At 44.8% G+C, this 16,358-nt stretch overlaps 1 non-coding gene across 1 annotated transcript; it reads right to left on the bottom strand.

Moving 5' to 3' along the window:
• Positions 1-799: 799 nt before the first annotated feature.
• Positions 800-990, bottom strand: LOC141174630 (U2 spliceosomal RNA). Its single transcript, XR_012252927.1, has one exon. It is a non-coding gene; the product is annotated as a U2 spliceosomal RNA (small nuclear RNA).
• Positions 991-16,358: the final 15,368 nt, after the last annotated feature.

Here is a 16,358-nt window from a genome sequence, read left to right as displayed (position 1 = left end):
ACTCTATCCTTACCTGAGAGTGAGATACCACACCTCTGGGTGAGATGCAGTACCTCTGTGGAGACTGAACCCGCAGGGGCGCCACACATTCCATCTACTGCAAGCAGTCTGCCTGGCTGACTGAAAACCAATAGGATGCTCAAACAGGCAGACATAGGCAGCACTTTAAAACAACACCACAAACCAAACTTTATTTTTTTTCATAATCCTCATACAGAAAAATAAAAAAGTCAGTGCTCCACCAGAGGGAGACAACATTTCACTAATGAAATCATAGCAGCCCTAAAAACAAATTTAAAGCACATGGTTCTTATCAACACCTACCTGATGGGTCAGGTGAATTAAAACAGCAGCAGTTGATGACAAGGCCACTGGCTAAGTAGGTGGTGTGTGTGCAACAATATACCAAAGGACAAATACACTGTTGCAGCTTATCACACCACCTGTAGGTGGAAAAACACACAAAAAACCTTGTCTGAAATGACTATTTGTCCAAAGGGAAGGAAAGAAGCGATAGATAGATAGATAGATAGATAGATAGATAGATAGATTGCATTGCACTGCATTGCAATACAATAGATAACATTGGTAAAAGCAATGCACACATGCTAAATGTAGCAGAGATGGACAAATTAAGCCGAAATGAGTTTGTCACCTGGCTTCTGCAACTCTTAACGTGAAATACCAAATGAGGGAAAAAAGAGCAAAGACAAAAAAATCACCCAAAAATAGACAACCAATCCAAATAAATGAGATACATCGATTTAAATTCGTTCTGACTTTGGAGACTTGATTAGGAAAGGGGCGCACCAGTCGTGGAGGTACTGCAATACCAGGTCAATGCGTGGAGTGGACAGAGCAAGCTCTTTTTCTATCTCCCTGTTCTAAAAATCCTTTTAATATATGGTCCCCAGATAGGGGACGTATCAGATATTAAACTGATAAGAACAGATACTACACTTGATCTTAGCCAAAAGGCAGAAAAGCGATAACCCGAATTGGATTCGATCTAGTGCTGGCCCGTGGCCTCCAGAAAACACCCTTTACAGGTGCACAAAGACTCTCCTTTGTAATGTCTCCATTTGTAACATCTTGTATATTTTTCATAAACACTGCCTCCCTTTTAGATTAAATATAAAATTTAATAGTCCTGTTTCTTTTGTTCTGTAATCGTTCCCTCCCCCGAAGCCATATACACTACCAGAAAGCAGGCGTCAGACCAGGCCTGTATTATAGTTCAAACTGGCCGGTGGTGGCAGCGAATAATATTAATTGGGCTATCGTGAAGCTGGCAGTAACCGCACGGGGTCGTATACACATATTCCATGCATTGGAATGCGGAGGTGTGACGCCGTACGCTTTCTGCTCGCTTGCCTATAACTACGTAGTGAGTAGTCTGGATCGTGTGAGCACGGATCCCTGACGAAATCCTGACAGAGTGACGGCAACGGTGAGGTATTGTGTGATCTCCCTTTTGTTGTCACTGATGGTCCTGACAGTCAGTTTTTTACATCAATATTTGTAAGCAAAAACCAGGAGTGGGTGATAAATACAGAAGTGGTGATGGGTTTCTATTATACTTTTCCTCTGATTGTTCAACTCCAGGTTTTGGCTTACAAATATTCAGGTAAAATACTGACCAAATACTGAACATGTGAACGTAGCCTAATAGGAACATTCAGAAATGTCAGTAAAGAAACTAATCCCTGAAAGTCAGACTTTGCAACGCATCCAACGTTATGCACATGGGACAGGAAGGCACCAGGAAGTGGGTAGAGGAGGCCCACTCAGTCACTGACGTGGCACCACACTTGCCCACAACCCTGACAGGCTGAGAGGCTCCGCTCACTAGCTCCAGTGAAGCAGAGCCTAGTCAGCCTGGGAGAGCTGCCACCAGTTTCTATTTGATATAACGGAGTATATCGGGCTAGAAACCAGCCCGGTAGCTTGTTCATTGGACTGAACAACAGGCGTAAGGTTCGTGGATCGAGATAAAAGAACAGCCCAAGATAAAATTATATATTTAATCGCCATAAGGGCACACCAAACAATACGCTATATACATAAGGGTTATACATATACAGTGGTCAGAGTTACAAGCACAAAAGCATGGGTACAAAAGGTATAAAGCAGTTATTACAAGTCAGTTACCGGTTTAGATGGATGATCTGGCTTTCGGGGGAAGGGCTGTCACATGGGAGGTTTGTGGGCCTTCTCTTGGTTGATAGACTTGTCCCACATGTCTTGATGTCACAACCTCTCCAAGAACAAAGATTCTGGGCTGCTGGAACAGTTAAACTCTCTGGATCCTGCCCTCCCCTGCTTCTAAGCTGGACTCAACTCTCCTCCCCCTGGCCTCTCTTTCAGCTAAACACCTAGACAAAATATCACATGAGGGGCCTAATAAATAGAGACAACCAGCAGACCCACAGCCCCCCTAAAAAATAACTTTTATTAATAATCTCTAAAAAGGACCTAAAAGTCCATAGACAAACAACAATAATACTCTAAATGATAGGACATATAGAATCAGGTAATACACCGACCGGGAGGGAATACAAATTAAAGCTGTCCCTGTTATGTCCCTAAATCCTGTCCCTACCTGACAGCGGAGGTTGGCACCCTAATTTGTACTTCGTGGCGCCCCCGCTCAACGTCGGTATCCCTAATGTCCCTACAAGGACCCTTGTCTTAAATTAAACAAAACCACAATAGTGAGAAAGGGTAGAAAAAGTGAACGTATAAGTACAGAAACCGATAATAAGTCAGTGATTATAGATGGCCAAATTCATTTGGTCGGGTAAACATAAATGCTCTAGGGTAGAGGAGCACAGTGCTTGTTTTTCCATAGCCAAATCAAATCAAATAGCAGCCAGAGCAGTCAAATATGAACACATGCTCCACTTTGATAATCCAGCTATATACCTCAAAGGGGGCTCCAAAAACAGAATCCCACCCAGGTAAATGTCTCCCCATACATCAAATGGGATTTAAGTATTGGTATTTGAAAAAGCATAATATCTATATCAGAGTATCGAAAAAGCATAATATCTATATCAGAGTATCGGGTCCAAACTCTATCTGTCATAGATGTACATAATAGTAGACAGAAAGAAAGACACTTATCATTATTAGTCCCTATACCTTTTCAAATAACTAGAATGTAGTAATCAGAATATAAATATCCATTAGTAAGTAAACAATAGCACTTAGCCTTGATGGTCCCTAGTCCCAACAGTCAAATAATAGATTATCGAAAGAGAGACACTCATCATTGTTAGTCCCTATTCAAAAGACTAGAAAATGGCAATCAGAATATACATTTTCATTAATAAATAAACAGTAACACTAAACCTAAATGGTCCCCAATTCCAGCAGGTCAGAAAGTAGATATCATTAATAAGTAAAAAAATGACACTTATCCTTAGTAGTCCCAACGCGTTTCCCCCTAGTTTCCACCAGGGTTCATCAGGGGATCTGGGGAGGACTTCAATCCCTCACCCCAGATTGCCAGACAATGCTGCATGTGTAGAGAATTCCTGCCCATATACCTCCCTTATAAACTCAGCTCAGCCCCACAATTAGTAATAATCGCAAAAACCTGTGTACTGCTGTCATCGTACACATGTCCGGCGTCCACCGCCAAATGCAGGTCCGTGGACCGCACATGAAACGCACGCACCCGGAAGTGACGATATGCTAATGACGCCCACCGGAAATGACGTCACCAGACTGCATCAGAATATCTGAAGCGCATCTGGAGCGCACGCACCCGGAAGTAACGGTGCCTAACTAGCGTCCACCAGGATATGATGTCATCCAAATGTGGCGGTACATGGTTAGGAGGCAGGGTCTGCACCCATCCCCATAAACGTTTGTCAGTGGTTGTCATGGTAGCCAGCAATGCAGACGCCGGCCAGACGGGCACACCTCCCACCAACATACCCCATATACTTAGAGTGCCATAGACGGACAGGTCGGCACCAGGGCTAAGATGTCCAGAAGTTATTCAGCGCAAAATAAATATATACGCTGTACATCGGGGGACAAAAGCATTCCGTATATAATAAACAGGAAGGTTGGAGTCTGACTATTATATAATTAAAGTGTTATCCACATATTACAATGTTATTTATCATCCACAGAGTATTTAACGCTGTTAGAATAGGAGAAAAATAAGTCCCAGAAATATAAATACATATTTAACCACAATGGGTATATACATATGGTGATCATTAGACCAATACCATATATGCTGGTTCTATTCGGCCCCTAATATCACATTCTTGGAATCAGATAAAACTCGAGAAGCTCAACTGTTCATTAATGCCCCCAGGGGCCATTGACTCCATCCAAAAGATCCAACGGGCCTCCCGTTGGAGTATTTTTTTATTCCATTCACCCTGCCTGATTGACCGTGCCACAACCTCCAAAACCCTAAACGAAATGCATGTCACATCACCCCCATGTTTAGATATTACATGTCTGGCGAGTGGTGTATCTCTGCCATGCCTAACGTCTCCAAGGTGCTCGCCTATCCGGACGCGTAATTCACGTTTCGTTTTCCCGATATAATCCATTGGACACGTACACGTGCATAGGTACACCACTCCTGACGTTTTGCAGTTGGCGAAATCTTTCATCTCGTATGTGCGTTTGGTCACTGCACTCACAAAACTCTTTGAAGGTGTGACAAATTTACAGAAGGAGCAGTGACCACATCTGAACGTACCCTTAGACCTACTTCTCAACCATGTGACCTCCTTTATCTGAGGCGTAAAGTGACTGTGTACAACTGGATCCTTCACGGATCTCCCCCTCCTATATGTAACCGAGGGTGTTTTTGAGACCAAGCCCGCCACATCCGGATCTGCTCGTAGGATCCCCCAGTACTTTTCAAGAATGCCCATTACTTTTCTTGACTGATCATCATAGGTACCTATCAGTCGTGTGATGGACTCAGAGTTGCATCTGTCTCTTGGAGTAAGGAGGGACGATCTATCTGTCGTCCTTGCCTGTTGATATGCCTTATCTATTACTCCTTCAGGATAACCCCTAGTTCTAAGCCTATGAGATAGATTACATGACTCAGATTGAAAGTCATTCCACGAGGAACAGTTCCTCCGCACCCTAAGGAACTGTCCCTTAGGAATGCCTCTTTTTAGAGGCGGAGGATGGAAGCTCCCCCACTCTAGAAGGCTATTGGTCGCAGAAGGTTTACGATACAGTGAAGTTTTTAAAGTGCCATCACCATTTCTTGAGATTTTTAAATCAAGGAAGGAGATCTCGTCCACTCCCACCTCGCATGTGAAGGATAGTCCAAAAGGGTTTACATTCAGATGTGTCACGAACGTCCGAAAAGATGCCTCATCCCCTGCCCACAGGACGAGGATGTCGTCAATATATCTGCCCCAGAAAAGTATCCGTGGGGCCCAGACGACATCCTCGTCTCTGAACACGACAGTATCCTCCCACCAACCCAGGAGCAGATTAGCGTACGTAGGGGCACAAGGGCTCCCCATCGCTGTGCCCCTGAGTTGGTGGTAGTATCTCCCATTATATAGAAAAAAATTATGTCGTAGTACAAAATCCAAAAGTTCCAGGAGAAATTTATTGTGTGGCCTCAGGTGTGTCCCTCTACTTTTCAAATAGTATTCAACGGCTGTTAAGCCCACTTCGTGTCGAATGCTGCTATACAAAGCCTCAACATCAATTGAGGCCAAAATCGTATTGGAATCAATGGACACACCTTCTAGTTTGTTCAAAAGGTCCATAGTATCCCTCAGATATGATGGGAGGGCCAGGACAAATGGTCTCAAGACCTTATCCAAATACACACTCGAATTTTGGCACAGGGCATCAATCCCTGCAACAATAGGTCTTCCTTTGAGGGGGCTGATGCCCTTGTGTATCTTGGGAAGTGCATAGAAGGTCGCTGTTACAGGCCATTTCGGAATGAGAAAATCATATTCATTTTTCGAGAGCAGATTCATTGTCAGTGCACATGACAGAATCTTAGATAGTCCCACCATATATTCACTGCTGGGATCCTTCCGTAAGACTTCGTATGTGGACACATCTGATAGGAGACCCTGACACATTTCAATGTACTGGGTGTCGTCCAAGACAACAATGTTGCCGCCCTTATCAGAGGGCTTCAGCACTACTGCATTATTAGCACCCAGGGATTCCAATGCCCTTTTTTCCCCCACAGACAAATTAGAACGTGCTGGTTTATATCTTGGGTTAATATTGCGGATCTCTTCAGAAACCAATTTAAGGAAGATATCGATGCCCCCTATGTCGCCGACTGGGGGCATCCTAGTACTCCTAGGTTTCAGATCAGAGAAGGGTCCGAGGCCAGGACTCCTCTGTCCCTCATCTGATAATGTTAACACGTCCGGGAGATCATCCAGGGATATGCCCAAATGTTGGCACTTCAATCTGTCATTATGCAGAAAAAACTTTCTCCATTTTAATTTTCTGGTAAAGAGGTTAATATCTTTTATCCAAGAAAAAGGGTCAAATCTCGTTGTTGGGACAAATGTGAGGCCTTTCCGGAGGACAGACCTCTCACAATCAGACAAAACATAAGAAGATATATTAATTATCTGGTTTTCACTATCCTCTGGAAAATCATTAGTCCTATAACCCACTACCTGTGTGTTTGGGGCCCAGTGCGTTCCCGCAGTTTGTAAGAAAGGAGGCCCCTTGTTTCTAAAAAAGACGATGAGGAAGAGGAGGACTGTGCAGGTGGGGATATAAGACTGCCCCCTCTTTGTTCCAAAATTTGTCCCTGCCATCTCCTTTGATAGCCCCTCCTCCCTCGTCCCCTACCTCTATGGTTAGCCTTACCACTGAGGTGCCTTAATCCCCCTTCAGCGTCTGAGGACTCAGGGTCGGAGGAGGAGATATCTACAGGGAAATTAGCCCCCTCACTTAGGCCTGGATAGGCACGCTTTTCACGAAAGTCTGTACAGTCCCTCAAAAACCTCTTATGTTTTCTATCTTTGATATTCAGTTGAAAGCGTTCAACCGCAGTTTTTAGATTATCCTCCTTGTTAGAAAAATCAGGGTTAGTCCTATGTTTCAATACTTCCTCAGTTAGCTCTCTCAGTCTACTAGAAGTTCTTTCCAATGTTATTTTTTCCTCATTCAATAGAATCTGCATAAACCTAACGGAGGAAGCTGTAGACTCCTCCTCCCACCTAGACAACAGACCCGGAGTTCTACACCTTTGTGCTGGTGCAATGTGTATTCTCAGGCCTCTTGGGACTATTTTTTGTTTAATATAACTCTCAAGGGATTGTACCTCCCACCAAGATTTAATGTTGTCTTTAAACGCACTCAGAAGCTCAATAAACACTGCTTTTAGGGTAGGAGTTGCTGAGGAGCTATTCTCCAATTTAGCTTCAGAAAAAACCTCTCGAGCATCATCCATCCATTTATTAGTATCAAAAGGGCCTGATAAGAAACCAGCCATACTAGAAAATCAATTAAACACCTAGACAAAATATCACATGAGGGGCCTAATAAATAGAGACAACCAGCAGACCCACAGCCCCCCTAAAAGATAACTTTTATTAATAATCTCTAAAAAGGACCTAAAAGTCCATAGACAAACAACAATAATACTCTAAATGATAGGACATATAGAATCAGGTAATACACCGACCGGGAGGGAATACAAATTAAAGCTGTCCCTGTTATGTCCCTAAATCCTGTCCCTACCTGACAGCGGAGGTTGGCACCCTAATTTGTACTTCGTGGCGCCCCGCTCAACGTCGGTATCCCTAATGTCCCTACAAGGACCCTTGTCTTAAATTAAACAAAACCACAATAGTGAGAAAGGGTAGAAAAAGTGAACGTATAAGTACAGAAACCGATAATAAGTCAATGATTATAGATGGCCAAATTCATTTGGTCGGGTAAACATAAATGCTCTAGGGTAGAGGAGCACAGTGCTTGTTTTTCCATAGCCAAATCAAATCAAATAGCAGCCAGAGCAGTCAAATATGAACACATGCTCCACTTTGATAATCCAGCTATATACCTCAAAGGGGGCTCCAAAAACAGAATCCCACCCAGGTAAATGTCTTCCCATACATCAAATGGGATTTAAGTATTGGTATTTGAAAAAGCATAATATCTATATCAGAGTATCGAAAAAGCATAATATCTATATCAGAGTATCGGGTCCAAACTCTATCTGTCATAGATGTACATAATAGTAGACAGAAAGAAAGACACTTATCATTATTAGTCCCTATACCTTTTCAAATAACTAGAATGTAGTAATCAGAATATAAATATCCATTAGTAAGTAAACAATAGCACTTAGCCTTGATGGTCCCTAGTCCCAACAGTCAAATAATAGATTATCGAAAGAGAGACACTCATCATTGTTAGTCCCTATTCAAAAGACTAGAAAATGGCAATCAGAATATACATTTTCATTAATAAATAAACAGTAACACTAAACCTAAATGGTCCCCAATTCCAGCAGGTCAGAAAGTAGATATCATTAATAAGTAAAAAAATGACACTTATCCTTAGTAGTCCCAACGCGTTTCCCCCTAGTTTCCACCAGGGTTCATCAGGGGATCTGGGGAGGACTTCAATCCCTCACCCCAGATTGCCAGACAATGCTGCATGTGTAGAGAATTCCTGCCCATATACCTCCCTTATAAACTCAGCTCAGTCCCACAATTAGTAATAATCGCAAAAACCTGTGTACTGCTGTCATCGTACACATGTCCGGCGTCCACCGCCAAATGCAGGTCCGTGGACCGCACATGAAACGCACGCACCCGGAAGTGACGATATGCTAATGACGCCCACCGGAAATGACGTCACCAGACTGCATCAGAATATCTGAAGCGCATCTGGAGCGCACGCACCCAGAAGTAACGGTGCCTAACTAGCGTCCACCAGGATATGATGTCATCCAAATGTGGCGGTACATGGTTAGGAGGCAGGGTCTGCACCCATCCCCATAAACGTTTGTCAGTGGTTGTCATGGTAGCCAGCAATGCAGACGCCGGCCAGACGGGCACACCTCCCACCAACATACCCCATATACTTAGAGTGCCATAGACGGACAGGTCGGCACCAGGGCTAAGATGTCCAGAAGTTATTCAGCGCAAAATAAATATATACGCTGTACATCGGGGGACAAAAGCATTCAGTATATAATAAACAGGAAGGTTGGAGTCTGACTATTATATAATTAAAGTGTTATCCACATATTACAATGTTATTTATCATCCACAGAGTATTTAACGCTGTTAGAATAGGAGAAAAATAAGTCCCAGAAATATAAATACATATTTAACCACAATGGGTATATACATATGGTGATCATTAGACCAATACCATATATGCTGGTTCTATTCGGCCCCTAATATCACATTCTTGGAATCAGATAAAACTCGAGAAGCTCAACTGTTCATTAATGCCCCCAGGGGCCATTGACTCCATCCAAAAGATCCAACGGGCCTCCCGTTGGAGTATTTTTTTATTCCAGTCACCCTGCCTGATTGACCGTGCCACAACCTCCAAAACCCTAAACGAAATGCATCTCACATCACCCCCATGTTTAGATATTACATGTCTGGCGAGTGGTGTATCTCTGCCATGCCTAACGTCTCCAAGGTGCTCGCCTATCCGGACGCGTAATTCACGTTTCGTTTTCCCGATATAATCCATTGGACACGTACACGTGCAGAGGTACACCACTCCTGACGTTTTGCAGTTGGCGAAATCTTTCATCTCGTATGTGCGTTTGGTCACTGCACTCACAAAACTCTTTGAAGGTGTGACAAATTTACAGAAGGAGCAGTGACCACATCTGAACGTACCCTTAGACCTACTTCTCAACCATGTGACCTCCTTTATCTGAGGCGTAAAGTGACTGTGTACAACTGTATCCTTCACGGATCTCCCCCTCCTATATGTAACCGAGGGTGTTTTTGAGACCAAGCCCGCCACATCCGGATCTGCTCGTAGGATCCCCCAGTACTTTTCAAGAATGCCCATTACTTTTCTTGACTGATCATCATAGGTACCTATCAGTCGTGTGATGGACTCAGAGTTGCATCTGTCTCTTGGAGTAAGGAGGGACGATCTATCTGTCGTCCTTGCCTGTTGATATGCCTTATCTATTACTCCTTCAGGATAACCCCTAGTTCTAAGCCTATGAGATAGATTACATGACTCAGATTGAAAGTCATTCCACGAGGAACAGTTCCTCCGCACCCTAAGGAACTGTCCCTTAGGAATGCCTCTTTTTAGAGGCGGAGGATGGAAGCTCCCCCACTCTAGAAGGCTATTGGTCGCAGAAGGTTTACGATACAGTGAAGTTTTTAAAGTGCCATCACCATTTCTTGAGATTTTTAAATCAAGGAAGGAGATCTCGTCCACTCCCACCTCGCATGTGAAGGATAGTCCAAAAGGGTTTACATTCAGATGTGTCACGAACGTCCGAAAAGATGCCTCATCCCCTGCCCACAGGACGAGGATGTCGTCAATATATCTGCCCCAGAAAAGTATCCGTGGGGCCCAGACGACATCCTCGTCTCTGAACACGACAGTATCCTCCCACCAACCCAGGAGCAGGTAGGGACAGGATTTAGGGACATAACAGGGACAGCTTTAATTTGTATTCCCTCCCGGTCGGTGTATTACCTGATTCTATATGTCCTATCATTTAGAGTATTATTGTTGTTTGTTTATGGACTTTTAGGTCCTTTTTAGAGATTATTAATAAAAGTTATTTTTTAGGGAGGCTGTGGGTCTGCTGGTTGTCTCTCTTTCAGCTACAATTCTAAAAACTAAAACGGGCTATATGTCCTTACTGGACTGTCTCAGGGAGCTGATTCCGGTGTCATCGGACCCAGCCAGGCCCCTGCTACACATGGAGACCAAACACAATGGCCCTAGGGGCTTCTGAAAAGCTGTGCTGCATATATCCCTATTATAGCTAGCTGGGCGGTGGAGAAAGGGCTGATGAGATTCTCCATTCCTTTCAGTTTTCAAAAATCTGGTTGGTTTATCACTCGGGTGTATCGTTTTCCCATAACTACTACTGAATTATGTTTCTTGAACAAAGAAGAACATGCTGTCGGGCTACATCCTGTGTAGCTGGCAGCTGCTGTGGGGGATCTCACTCCTCGTTTCTCAGTCCCCTCCTTTGCAAGCTGCAGTGTATTCAAGAGAGTCGGATTACCCTGTGCATTGAAGATCTCTCTAGAACCTGCTAAACAGGTCACAGTGATTGACATGGGTTTCTCTTGAATATCTATACACACCTCAACTTAGCTAAAGACTCCTGTGCACATTAGATTTAAGTCGACTCAACTCGCTGATACTGACTGGTTCAACCAACAGTCTAATGTGTATGGTGCCATCGGCCAACTGATAGTCAAGAGAGATGTCGATCACGTATGTCCAACTTTTGACTGCCGGTCGCATTTTTCTCCCTGAGATAAGCCACCGGCCAACATGTCATTTGGTGATTTTCTCATAGAGAACGTAGGAGGGCTCAGTTGAAAGAACGCTCCTCTGTATGGGACAGTTGCCTGACAGCATCGTTCGGCTGACAGCCATCTAATGTGTTTGGCCAGCTTAAGAGTGCCAACCAGATCTATTAGTAGTAAAGAAATTGAGACGTAATTGAGCTGCTAGGAAATTGGCATGGGATTACAAATCATACCTATCCACCTAGTTCTGGATATGCACTGATTACAAGTTTATGGTAGGACCTATAACAGGTTTGATGCTGAATGTACCACTTTCCACTGAACTAGAGTGCAAATAGGCAACTGTGATTTCTAGCACACATGCTGATCCTCATCGCCTGTAAAATGTATCCACTTTTTATTTGAGCCAGCATTTCACCTACAGCTCTGGCAAAAATTAAGAGACCACTGCAAAATTTTAATTCTGTCTGATTTTTCTCTTAATAGGTATATTTTTGAGTAAAATGTACATTGTTGTTTTATTCTATTCTATAAACTACTGACAACATGTCTCCGAAATTCAAAGCTAAAAATTTAGTATTTATTTGCAGCAAATGAGAAATCGTCAAAATAATAAAAAAGAAACAGTGCTTTCAGACCTCAATTAATGCAAAGAAAACAAGTTGTTATTCATTTAGAAACAACAATACTCATGTTTTAACTCAAGAAGAGTTCAGAAATCAATATTTGGTGGAATAACCATGATTTTTAATCACAGCTTTCATGCGTCTTGGCATGCTTTCCACCAGTCTTTCACATTGCTTTTGGGTGACCTTATGCCACTACTGGCACAGAAATTTAAGCAGTTCTTCTTTGTTTGATGGCTTGTGACTATCCATCTTCCTCTTGATTACATTCCAGAGGTTTTCAATGGGGTTCAGGTCTGGAGATTGGGCTGGCCATGACAGGGTCTTGATGTGGTGCTCCTTCATCCACACATTGATTGACCAAGCTGTGTGGCATGGGGCATTGTCCTGCTGGAAAAAAAAGTCCTCAGAGTTGGGGAACATTGCCTGAGCAGAAGGATGCAAGTGTTTTTCAAGGATAACCTTGTATGCGGCTTGATTCATATGTCCTTCGCAAAGATTAACCTGCCCAATTGCAGCCATGCTGAAGCATCCCCAGATCATCACCGATCGTCCACCAAATTTCACAGTGGGTGCAACACACTGTGGCTTGTATCCCTCTCCAGGTCTCCGTCTAACCATTAGACGACCAGGTGTTGGGCAAAGCTGAAAATTAGACTCATCAGAGAAAATTACCTTACTCCAGTCCTTTATGGTCCAATCCTTATGGTCTTTGGCAAACTTCAGCCTGGCTCTCCTTTGCTTCTCATTGATGAAAGGCTTTTTTTCTAGCTTTATATGACTTGAGGCCTGCCTCTAGGAGACTGTTACGAACTATTCTTGCCGTGCACTTCACCCCAGCTGCCATTTCTTTTGTAGGTCACTTGATGTCATCCTGCGGTTGCTGAGTGACATTCGAATAAGATGACTGTCATGCCGGTCAGTGGAGAGTCGCTTTCGCCCTCTGCCGGTCTGTAGTTTTGTTGTCCCCAATGTCTGCTGCTTGACCTTGTTGTAATGGACTGCCGCCTTCGAAATTTTAAGGATGGAGGCAACATGACCCTCACTGTATCCCTCTGCTAGTAAAGCCAGAATTGAGCCCTTCTTTTCCTCACTCAAGACTTTTCTTTTCAACTCCTTTGGCATGGTTAAAAGTTATTTTTTCATTCAAATTACTTTTGGGCTATTCCTAGCACTTGTTTTGCCATCCAGCTTGTCCTATTGCAAGAGGATTGTGAAGACCACAGCAGTGTTTTTTATACTTTCCCTCGTGACATAAGATTTGGTTCAGGTGATCACCTAATCAGAAGCACATTAAGTAGAATGAGGTGGACTTTGGTTGGAATTCAACTGACACTGGAATGGAATGGCTGTTAGACATGCAGAGATGGGGATTTTTATAAAACTGTGCAGTGGTCTCTTAATTTTTGCCAGAGCTGTATATTATCAACTTTGTGACATTTTAGAAGTGATTCACAGGAAACATCCTTTAAAACAGCAAAACTCCAGTTTGAGTTTTAATGAGAAAATAATGATATAATTATATGCTTCACAAACACTATAAACAAAAGCGGGATACATGTAAAAAGCCAAGTACAATATGCTTGTGCCATTAAAACACAGCCACCAGTTCATTTTTAGACAATGCTGTAAAATGTTTTCTTTAAACATAATGCTAGAAGACAAAATATGTAAGCCAGGCAAGATAGTATTAAATACTGCAGTTGTGGGTCATGTTATATTGTATATTTTTGTCTGACTGATACAATTAGAAGAATACTATATGCATAGTGTAATGTGTGTCCTCCTTTAAAAAATGAAAAACAGTACATTTGGTGATTTTTAAAGGGCATCTGTCAATAAGATTCACCCACTAGCTTGACTACATTACCAATGAGCTGTCAGTCAAGCAGAGATAGGAGGTTCTGAAATACACCCAGGAAGTTAAAGCTTTGGGAAGTGTTTTCATGTGCCCAGAGCACTTAAGCCTCATTGGAGTATACATTTAAACAGCGATATTTAATTCAGGGAGCAACTTATTGCATCTGTAATGGCGTAAATGACATTATCTTTTAAAGAACAACATGACTATATAAACAGTTTGGGGTGAATTATTATGACAGATTCCCTTTAATGGTATAGCTCGGGTTAGTGGCCATTTATGCCACATCAAACACAGATATATTAAATTTATTATATATGGACAAAATAAAAAGTCAGCAGCTCAATACCCAGATCATAGAGTGTTCTAATATTTCGGGGAGACATATATAAATGACTTCAAACCAAATCTATAATGTAATCCTGGGAGCGTACCTCTGTCCGAAACCTTTATAGACTGTGCAAGCACGACGTACCTGCGCAGTCTGGACCCCACAGAGAAACGCATCCACATCCTAAACGAGGATGAGGATTGTGGCCCAGGAGATCGCAGTATGCGTCAGCACTGAACGCATACCGCGATCTCCGGCACAACAACTTACCTATCCCGGATTGCTGTGGGGTTTCTTCGGGCCGGAGGCTGGGAGATGAATCCGCAGTGTGTCTTCAACAAAATGGCGTCGGAAAGTGTGGACTGCGCAGGCGCTGATTCCTGCGCCACAATCCCGCAGCAGCACATGACAGAATGGGGGCACAGGATGGCAGCAGCACGTCTCAGAATGGGGGGCAGGATTGGAGCAGCACATTTCAGAATGGGGGTGCAGGATGGCAGCAGCACATGACAGGATGGGGGCACAGGATGGGAGCAGCACATTACAGAAAGGGGGTGCAGGATAGCAGCAGCACATGACAGGATGGGGGCAGCAAATGACAGGATGGGGGCACAGGATGGGAGCACCACATGACAGAATGGAGGTGCAGGATGAGAGCAGCACATGACAGGATGGGAGCAGCACATGACAGGATGGGGGCGCAGGATGGGAGCAGCACATGACAGGATGGGAGCAGCACATGACAGGATGGGGGCGCAGGATGGGAGCATCACATGGCAGGATGGGAGCACAGGATGGTAGCAGCACATGACAGAATGGGGGCGCAGGATGGGAGCAGTACATGACAGGATGGGAGCGCAGGATGGTAGCAACACATGACAGAATGGGGGCGCAGGATAGGAGCAGCACATGACAGGATGGGGGCGCAGGATGGGAGCAGTACATGACAGGATGGGGGCGCAGGATGGTAGCAGCACATTACAGAATGCGGGCGCAGGATGGGAGCAGCACATGACAGGATGGGAGCAGCACATGACAGGATGGGGGCGCAGGATGGGAGCAGCACATGACAGGATGGGAGCAGCACATGACAGGATGGGGGCGCAGGATGGGAGCAGCACATGACAGGATGGGAGCAGCACATGACAGGATGGGGGCGCAGGATGGGAGCAGCACATGACAGGATGGGAGCAGCACATGACAGGATGGGGGCGCAGGATGGGAGCATCACATGGCAGGATGGGAGCACAGGATGGTAGCAGCACATGACAGAATGGGGGCGCAGGATGGGAGCAGTACATGATAGGATGGGAGCGCAGGATGGTAGCAACACATGACAGAATGGGGGCGCAGGATAGGAGCAGCACATGACAGAATGGGGGCGCAGGATAGGAGCACCACATGACAGGATGGGGGCGCAGGATGGGAGCACCACATGACAGGATGGGGGCGCATGATGGGAGCAGCACATGACAGGATGGGAGCAGCACATGACAGGATGGGGGCGCAGGATGGGAGCAGGACATAACAGGATGGGGGCGCAGGATGGGAGCAGTACATGACAGGATGGGGGCGCAGGATGGTAGCAGCACATGACAGGATGGGGGCGCAGGATGGCAGCAGTCCATGACAGGATGGGGGCGCAGGATGGGAGAAGCACATGACAGGATGGGAGCAGCACATGACAGGATGGGGGCGCAGGATGGGAGCATCACATGGCAGGATGGGAGGGATGGGGGCGCAGGATGGGAGCAGCACATGACAGGATGGGAGCAGCACATGACAGGATGGGGGCGCAGGATGGGAGCAGGACATAACAGGATGGGGGCGCAGGATGGGAGCAGTACATGACAGGATGGGGGCGCAGGATGGTAGCAGCACATGACAGGATGGGGGCGCAGGATGGCAGCAGTCCATGACAGGATGGGGGCGCAGGATGGGAGCAGCACATGACAGGATGGGAGCAGCACATGACAGGATGGGGGCGCAGGATGGGAGCATCACATGGCAGGATGGGAGCACAGGATGGTAGCAACACATGACAGAATGGGGGCGCAGGA

Source organism: Phyllobates terribilis, unplaced genomic scaffold (genome assembly GCF_046119375.1).
Source record: "Phyllobates terribilis strain yellow unplaced genomic scaffold, ASM4611937v1 Scaffold_1__5_contigs__length_1240528914, whole genome shotgun sequence".
Classification (NCBI taxonomy): Eukaryota; Metazoa; Chordata; class Amphibia; order Anura; family Dendrobatidae; genus Phyllobates; species Phyllobates terribilis.
This window is presented reverse-complemented; position numbering and strand designations above follow the sequence as displayed.